The sequence below is a fragment of the Lolium perenne genome, chromosome 5 (genome assembly GCF_019359855.2).
Source record: "Lolium perenne isolate Kyuss_39 chromosome 5, Kyuss_2.0, whole genome shotgun sequence".
In the NCBI taxonomy this organism is placed as follows: domain Eukaryota; kingdom Viridiplantae; phylum Streptophyta; class Magnoliopsida; order Poales; family Poaceae; genus Lolium; species Lolium perenne.
In genome coordinates this window covers 97053926-97063756 of record NC_067248.2, presented here as the reverse complement: position 1 = coordinate 97063756, position 9831 = coordinate 97053926, and positions in this window count along the sequence as shown.

Below are 9831 nucleotides of genomic sequence, written 5' to 3'. Positions count from 1 at the left end.
GATAGATCGCAAAAAGAAGAGGGCTACAAGGGTTACTGCAAGTTATACCTGCGATGGTGGAGATGATGGTGGTGGTGGTGGTCGGCGGTGGTGTTAGTCGATGTCGAAGACGAGGAGCCCGGTCGGTGGTCCGGTCGGACCGGGTGTGGCGCCGGCTGCTCCGGTCGGGGGTCCGGTTGACCGGGTTCTGGACCGGCTACTCCGGTTTGCGGCCGGTTGACCGGGTTCTGCGCCGGACGGTCCGGTCTGGGGGCCGGTTGACCGGGTGCAAAACCGGGTTCGTCGATTTGGAGCTTTCTCTCTCCTGTTCTTCCCCAAACCAAAACCAAATCGGCCAAAACGAAGGGAAATGATGGAATTGGAGGCTAAAAGGTGGGGAAATAGTAGATCAAGCACAACAACACCAGATCCACGGAGCAAAACCAGTCAAAACTCAACCAAATCACAGATCCGTCCAAAGGCAATTTAGGGCTATTTTTTGGAAAATTTTCTAGAAACGAAATTGGGTGGGTGGAGGGTCAAATCCGCGGAAACCAAAGGCTGCTGATACCATATGATGAGGTCTGAGACCCCGATTGTGGCCCGATCTCGCGAATGACCCAAGGAAACAAGGGGGAAAGAGGGGGAGAGGCGGAAGAACACTAAGAACACGAAGAACACACGAAGATCCACGCACACCAACCCGATACAATCGATGCTTACCCTCACGGCTCGATGGACCGTGCCAATAGAATCCGCCCGGAAGAGACTCGAGGTAGAATTCCGAGAGGAGAGACCGGTGGGGAGGACGAATCAAGGAGTGGGAGAGAGAGTGATAAACACTAGAATCTCACACTACCAAATCCATACATCCACAAGGGTTGCCTTGATTACAGAGGGATGATACCCAAGGGAGACTAAGCTCAAAGTTAGGTTTGAGTTCTAAACAAGTCTGAAAAATAAAGGAGGGATCCCAGCTACTTAAATAGGCAAGCACAGCCAGCAAGGGCGAACAGGTACGCGAATGGATATGTCAAGGCAGTTTGGTGGGGTATTCCCGTCGGATCCGGTTGGGCGTCCGGTCAGACCGGGCCTGGGACCGGGCTGTCCGGTCAGGGGTCCGGTCTGACTGGGCCTGTGACCGGGCTGTCCGGTCATGGGTCCGGTCGACCGGCCGCCAACCGGGATTCTGCGAAGAGTCCGGTCCTGGGTCCGGTCGTCGTCCGGTACGAGGGAGTTGGCCCGGTTTGCGCCCGGTTGACCGGGCCTCGTGGTCAAGGCGTCCGGTCGTGGGTCCGGTCTGACCGGGCTCTGGACCGGCCAGCGTCCTTCTCTTCCTTGGCGCTCCTCGGGCGACGTCGGCTTCGGCTCCATGTTCATCTCCAGGTTCCTCTGCTCCTCTCCTTCCCTTGACCATGATGTCTCGTCCTCTCCGGGGTCTTGGTGCGCCTTGTACCTAATGACACATAGCACGTCGGCATGAGGTAGCAATCCATCCAAAGGAGTATCAAGGTCAAGGGTGGTGAGGAGCGAGTTCACCTTGTCATGTATCGCTTTGGCTCGAGCCCTTGTCATTGGTCCGCTTGGGGGACTTGTTGGTCTTGGTGAGGAGGTGTCCGAAGGCCACCCCGCATCAGATTTGACCCCCACACCCACCAATTCCACCAATTTCACCCAAAAAAATTTCCAAAAATTTTTCCCAAAAAATAGCCCCAAATTGGCCTTGGTTGGATCTCGCGATTTGTTGAGTTTTTGGTGGTTTTGGTCCAATAGAAACTTGTCTTTGGTGTTGATCTGCAATTCCCCCACCTTCCCACCACTCTTAGTGCCAAATTTTCCACGAATTCGAAGATTTTTGGCCCGGATTTCCACCCAAATCGAAGAACAGCCCGCAGATCTGATTGCGACCGGAAGTTCCGCCCCGGAGGACCGGAAGTTCCGCCCGGGGACCGGAAGTTCCGCCCCTCAGGACCGGAAGTTCCGCCTGGCCAAATTTTTGACAGCATTCTTCGTTTTTCGTTTTGGCACTAACCCCTTGTGTTTGGACTTCGTTGTGTGTGCCATTTCAGCTACCACTAAGCTTCCGCAACATCAACTACGACGACGGCACCCCGAGGATCCAAGCGGTTCATTTGACACCTTCCACCATAGCAAGTTCAACATCGTCGGCCACCGTCATCAAGTGGTATAACTTGCCCCCTAACTTGTAGCCTTAGCTTCCTTTGCGTACCTTTCCTATCGAGAGTGGCTTTCTAGTGTTGCGAAGCATTGCGCAAGCGTCCCGACCGTGAGGGTGTGCGTGTGTTGAGCAAAGCTACGAAGCAAGCTCGTGTGAAAAGATAGGCAAAAGAAGTGTGACATACTTACATAGATAGTGAGAAAAAGAAAGCTTCTAAGCATAGAAAAAAAAAAGAGAGAAAAAGAAAAAGAAAAAGAGTGTGAGTGACACCTATACACAAAAGAGTCCAAAGCTTATAAGCAAAAGAGAGAAAAGAGAAGAGAGGCGTCTTGCGCAAATCTTGTTGCTTCTCAATTTTGCAACCAAGCCACGGTCTCTCTTGCGTTAGCGTGACACCGAGCTAGTAGTCTTCGTTAGGACCATTTTTGTTCGTGCTCATTTTCCGTCGCGCTAACCCCATTTTGTCCCACGCGTGTGTTCCACCTTGTGTATGCCTTTTGTGATCACCGCCTTTGACTTGTGACTTTTGGATCTTACCCACTTTTGACAATAGACTTTTCGTTTGGTTCTTCCATTTGGCTTTCCACATCCATACCTAACACCATATAGAGTTTTGTTTTGTGTGTGTGCATACATATCGGTTGTTCCTCGACTTGAAACACCTTTTCGATTTTGGTTTGCAAGTTTTGACACTATTGGTAGTCTTTCCTAACCACCCACCACATAGTTCTTGTTTTAGTTGTAACCATGTCTAGTGGAGAAGGGAACCAACTACCGATGACGAGGCACCAACATTGGATAGCTACTCAAGCCGTCCACGCCAAGCTCAATCAATTTGAAGCCATGCTCAAGGATACCAACGTCCGCTATGAAGAAAGAGCTCAAGTGCAAAGGATTGACCTCAACAATCAAGTTCAAGAACTCAATGAGAAGATTGAAACTCAAGGCAATGAGTTGAAGGCAACACTCGCCATACAAGGTCAAGAAACAAGAGAAATGAAGACGGCGTTGGACAACATCCTCCATACACTCAACCGTCAAGAAGATAGAAGACACCATTCAAGGTCTTCGCGCTCTCATAGCTCAAGGTCACGAGCTCCTACATCGTCGCATCATGATTCCAATCAAGACCCACGCCACCATAATGTGGATGCTCAAGTGCTTCAACAACAAGCACAAGAAGCGGAGCAAGCACGACTTCGGCTTGTCCAAGAACGTCTACGCCTTGAAGAAGAACGTCTTCAACAAGAACATCTCCATGCTCAATTCCAAGAGGAACAACAACGTCTTCGTCATGATCAAGATCTCCTTCATGCACGTGAGCAAGAAAGACTCCGCCAAGAGCAAGAGGCACGCCAACATCAAGGGCAACCTCGCCCATCTCAAGTGGCCAATGCTCAAAGGCACCACCATAATGCCGAACAAGAAGTGAACCAAGACCGCCGCATCATCAATATTGATCAACCTCCTCGTGATAGGGCACCACGGCGTCAAGGTCAAGACAACCGTCGTCATCATGATGATCGCCCTCATGGTAGAAGACCACCTCATCAAGCACGAGATGTTGAGATGGAAGAAGACTCAAATCATCACCAAGCATCAAGTGAAGAAAGTGTGAGGCCTCATCAACGCCACAACAATGATGATCAAGATGAAGGTCATGGAAGACCACCTCCTCCTCAACAACAAAGAAACAACAATGAAGATGCTCAAGGTCCACAACCTCAACCTCAACAACGTCAAGCTCATGGTGAAGAAAGACCACCTCCTAGACGCAATGACCGCAATGAGGAAGAAATCTTTGGGAAGCTAAAATTCACCATGCCCAAGTTCCAAGGAGAGGAAGATCCCGATGCATACTTGTCTTGGGTCCTCAAGGTTGATAAGATATTCCGCATCCACAACTTCTCCGAAGCAAAGAAAGTTGCCATGGCATCACTTGAGTTTGAAGGATATGCAAATGTTTGGTGGGAAGAGGTAAACAAGAAGCGTGAGAAGGAAGACTTAGCACCCATTGACACATGGGAAGAGATGCAAGAAGTCATGCACACCCGCTTTGTACCAACTCACCACAAGCGTGACCTCTTCAACAAGCTCACTCAACTAAAGCAAAGCTACAAGTCCGTTGAGGAATATTACAAGGAGATGCACATGACAATGATGAGTGCAAATGTGGATGAGCGAGAAGAGCAAACTATGGCAAGATTCTTGAATGGCCTAAACATCCCCGTCAAGAGGATAGTGGAATTCTTGCCTTACAAAAACATGGTTGAGCTACTCCACCAAGCAACAAGGGCCGAGCGCCAAGTGCGAGAAGACCTAGCAAGTGCAAAGACAAAGACCTTCTTCGCCGCAAGAAATGCCATGAATGCCTCCTCAAGCATCAAGAACACAAGTGCACTTGCCTCCAAGGATCCTCCAAAGCAAGCAAGAAGTGCCATCAAAACAACAAGCTTCAAGCCGGAGCAATCAACCATGTCCTCCAAAGCTTCCACCGGATCTAGTAACATCACTTGCTTCAAGTGTGGTGCTCAAGGACATAAATCCTTTGAATGCAAGAACACAAGAGTTATGATCACTCGAGATGATGGAGATGTGGAGTATTTGAGTGAAGGTGAATATGAAGCCTTGGTACAAGCCGCAACCTCTCATGAAGATGATGCCTTGGAAGACCAAGAGCAAGTCCTATGTGTGCATGATGCAAGCCCTTCTCTTGTGGTGACCAAAGTGTTGACAACCCATGCACTTCCCAATGAAGACCAAAGGTGCAATATCTTCCAAACAAGAGCCGGAATCAATGGCAAGTCAATAAAGGTTATCATCGACGGAGGGAGTTGCCACAATCTTGCAAGCACCGAACTATGCACCAAGCTCAACCTCCCGCTCCGGAAACACCCCCATCCCTACCATGTGCAATGGCTAAGCGACAATGGAAATGTGAAGATCCAACACACCGTCACGATATCCTTCAAGATTGGCGCTTATGAAGACACCATTGATTGTGACGTCGTGCCTATGACGGTGTGCCACATGTTACTTGGTCGCCCTTGGCAATATGACAAGAAAGCCAACCATGATGGCTACACAAATGCCTATAGCTTCAAGGTCAACGACAAGACCTACATCCTACGCCCAATGACTCCTAGCCAAGTAATTGCGGACAATGCAAAGGCTTTAGCGAGGGCTAAGGAAGCCACTATCACTAGTGAGTTGAGAGGTGAGAGAGTGATCCACCAAAAAGAGAGTGAGCGCCACAAACCATATGTGAGTGAGATGAAGAGTGTCCTCCTAGCTACCAAGAGTGAGATGAGAGAAGTGCACCACAACCCATCCACCACCCTACACTACGTGCTCATTTGCAAGGGCCCCTCGGAGGAGACTAACAACTTAACCAACATTCCTTCGTCTTTGTTGTCTCTTTTGAAGGAGTTCCAAGACGTCTTCCCCGACGAGCTACCCCATGGACTACCACCGCTTCGGGGCATCGAGCATCGCATCGACCTCATACCCGGCGCTCCCCTACCAAACCGCGCCGCCTACCGCACCAACCCCGAAGATACCAAGGAGATACAACGACAGATACAAGACCTCCTCGCTAAAGGGTATGTTCGAGAAAGCCTTAGCCCTTGTGCCGTTCCCGTCATTCTTGTGCCTAAACCGGATGAGACGCAACGGATGTGTATGGATTGCCGGCCTATCAATGCCATTACCGTCCGTTATCGACATCCCATTCCGCGTTTAGATGACATGCTTGATGAATTGAGTGGTGCCACCATTTTCTCTAAGATTGATTTGCGTAGTGGCTACCACCAAATTCGCATGGCAATCGGTGATGAATGGAAGACGGCATTCAAGACCAAGCTTGGTCTCTATGAATGGCTCGTCATGCCATTTGGTCTTTCCAATGCTCCTTCCACTTTCATGCGTCTTATGAATCACATTTTGCGACCTCTCATTGGCAAGAGCGTGGTTGTCTATTTTGATGATATCCTCATCTATAGCAAAAATCTCGAGGACCATGTTCAACATGTGAGAGAAGTCTTATGCATCTTGCGCCACGAGAAGCTCTTTGCCAACTTACCAAAATGCCATTTCGCTCAAAACAAATTGGTTTTTCTTGGTTTTGTGGTTTCCGCCAACGGGATTGAAGTTGATTCTTCCAAAGTTGAGGCCATCCACAATTGGCCCACTCCCACAAATGTTGGTCAAGTTCGAAGCTTCCATGGACTCGCCGGATTTTACCGCCGCTTTGTGAAAGATTTTAGCACCATCGCTTGCCCTTTAAACGAGCTTACAAAAAAGAATGTTCCGTTTGTTTGGGGCAAAGCACAACAAAAAGCTTTTGATGAATTGAAAAAGAGACTCACCGAGGCACCACTACTTGTTCTTCCCGATTTTGCTAAGACATTTGAGATAGAATGTGACGCGAGTGGCCTTGGAATCGGTGGTGTCCTCATGCAAAATGGAAAACCCGTGGCATATTATAGTGAGAAGTTGGACGGCGCACGCCTCAACTATCCTATATATGACAAGGAACTTTACGCTTTGGTTCGTGTTCTTGAAGTTTGGCAACACTATCTTTGGCCAAGAGAGTTCATTATTCACTCCGACCATGAATCTTTGAAGTATTTGAAAAGTCAACACACTTTGAACAAAAGACATGCAAAATGGGTTGAGTTCATTGAGTCCTTTCCATATGTAATCAAATACAAGAAGGGCAAGGACAATGTCGTTGCGGATGCCCTCTCCATAAGCTCACCCTTTTACTCACTCGTTTGGATTTCCATGTGTTGGGTCTTGATGAAATCAAAGAACAATATGCCTCCGATACCTTCTTTGGCCCAATTTTTGCGAAGTGTTCCATTGAAAAGGGCATCGATGATTTCTATTTGCACCAAGGATTCCTGTTTAAGGGCAACAAACTTTGTGTTCCAATGTCCTCGCTTCGCCTTTTGCTCTTAGAAGAATCGCATGGTGGTGGTCTCATGGGTCACTTTGGACGTGACAAGACACTCTCTATGCTCTCCACCCATTACTATTGGCCACGAATGAAGCGCGATGTGGAGCGCCTATGCAACCGTTGCACGACATGTTTACAAGCTAAGTCCACCTCCAACTCTTATGGTCTTTATACACCGTTGCCTACTCCTTATGCTCCTTGGTCCGATATAAGCATGGACTTTGTACTAGGATTACCTCGAACTAAATATGGTCATGATTCCATCTTTGTGGTAGTGGATAGATTCTCAAAAATGGCTCATTTTATACCATGTTCCCGAACGGATGATGCTTCACACATTGCCTCCTTGTTTTTTAGGGAAATTGTGAGACTCCACGGTGTACCAAGAAGCATTGTCTCCGACCGAGATGTCAAGTTCATGAGTTATCTTTGGAAGACACTAATGGCCAAGTTCAACGTCAAGCTTTTGTTCTCATCATCCTCGCACCCCCAAACCGATGGGCAAACCGAAGTGGTGAACCGAAGCCTCTCCACACTACTACGAGTCCTTGTCAAGAAGAATTTGAAAGCATGGGAAGATTGCATCCCACATGCGGAGTTTGCCTACAACCGCGCCAAGCACTCCACAACAATGAGAAGCCCATTCATGGTCGTCTACGGGTTTGAACCACCTACGGCGATCGACCTCCTTCCTCTTCCGCTACATGAGCAAGTGAACATGGACATCGATAAGCGAGCACAATACATGAAGAAACTCCATGAAGACACAAGGGCAGCGATCGAGCAACAAGTTCTCCGTCAAGCCACAAGACTAAACTTGAAGAAAAAAGCACGGATCTTCAATGAAGGCGACCTAGTGTGGATACACCTTCGCAAGGACCACTTCCCTCAAGAAAGAAACTCCAAGCTCAAGCCCCGAGGTGATGGCCCCTTCAAGGTCCTCAAGCGCATCAACGACAACGCCTACGTCGTCGACATACCAACATCCAAGTACTTGGTGAGCAACACGTTCAATGTGACCGACCTCTCACCATACCATGGAGATGAGGAGAACATCGAGTCGAGGACGACTCTTTCCCAAGGGGGGGGAGATGATGCAGCCCCACCCAAGGTCGACACTACATCAAGACCGACAAGCCCTCCTCGTGGTCCAATGACACGAGCTCGAGCCCAAGCACTACGCCAAGAGGTGAATTCGCTCCTCTCCACCTATGACTTTGACACCCCCTTGGATGGCTTGCTACTTCATGCAAATACCCTATGTTCAATCAGGTACATCGACCAAGACACAAGCCATGGAGACCAAGACGTTGGAGAGAGAGCTGGAAACGATGAAGACGGAGCTACAGCGCACAGGCCGGAACTTCCGCCACCCAGGACCGGAACTTCCGGCCAGATTCCTCCAAGATGCCCCCAAGATGCCCTCCAGCGCGCAGGAAAAAGCATCGGACCGGAACTTCCGCCCCGAGGGACCGGAACTTCCGCCCGGTCGGAACTTCCGCCCAAGTTCCGCCCAAGCTCCGAAAGTCCACGAAAAGGCCCCTGGATGTTACTGCAAGGAAATGGACGACTTTCGGAACTTGGCCGGAACTTGGCCGGAACTTCCGCCACCGCGAACTTCAGCACAACAGCACTTTTCAGCATGTAACTTAACTCTTCGCCCCCACCTATAAATAGCCTAGTTGGCTCAGATCTGAGATTAGACTTGATTTGAAAGAAAACCCGAGCTTAGCTCACCCTTGTGGGAACCTTACCTTGATCTGTGATCTTGTATCGCCACCCGGGCTCCTAACGACTCGTGAAGATCTCTTTGGTGACTTCTACCGTTTGTTTGATCTTTTGCTTGCACTTCTACCTATTTGGTCTTTTGCTTGCACTTCCATCAAACCTTCCGGTCTTTTCACCCTTCTAGATCTCCCGAGCTTCGATTAGTCGATCTCTTTGCGGGACTTCTACCGGAAGGTCTTTTCCTGCAATCTCTATCGAGTTGGTGTTTCGAGCCAACGAGGGAAAACTCGAATTGTATCCGTGTGTGTGTGTATCCCCGCGCTTCCCCCACGTGTTCATCGCGTTCATCCACCTACCCCCACGATTCCCCTTCAAATCCGTGAAGATCGGGCATATCCCTGGGCTTAGCCCTTATCACGGTTGGGCGTCCGGTCAGACCGGGCCTGGGACCGGGCTGTCCGGTCAGGGGTCCGGTCTGACCGGGCCTGTGACCGGGCTGTCCGGTCATGGGTCCGGTCGACCGGCCGCCCACCGGGATTCTGCGAAGAGTCCGGTCCTGGGTCCGGTCGTCGTCCGGTACGAGGGAGTTGGCCCGGTTTGCGCCCGGTTGACCGGGCCTGTGGCCGGGGCGTCCGGTCGTGGGTCCGGTCTGACCGGGCTCTGGACCGGCCAGCGTCCTTCTCTTCCTTGGCGCTCTTCGGGCGACGTCGGCTTCGGCTTCATGTTCATCTCCAGGTTCCTCTGCTCCTCTCCTTCCCTTGACCATGATGTCTCGTCCTCTCCGGGGTCTTGGTGCGCCTTGTAACTAATGACACATAGCACGTCGGCATGAGGTAGCAATCCATCCAAAGGGGTATCAAGGTCAAGGGTGGTGAGGAGCGAGTTCACCTTGTCATGTATCGCTTTGGCTCAAGCCCTTGTCATTGGTCCGCTTGGGGGACTTGTTGGTCTTGGTGAGGAGGTGTCCGAAGGCCACCCCGCATCA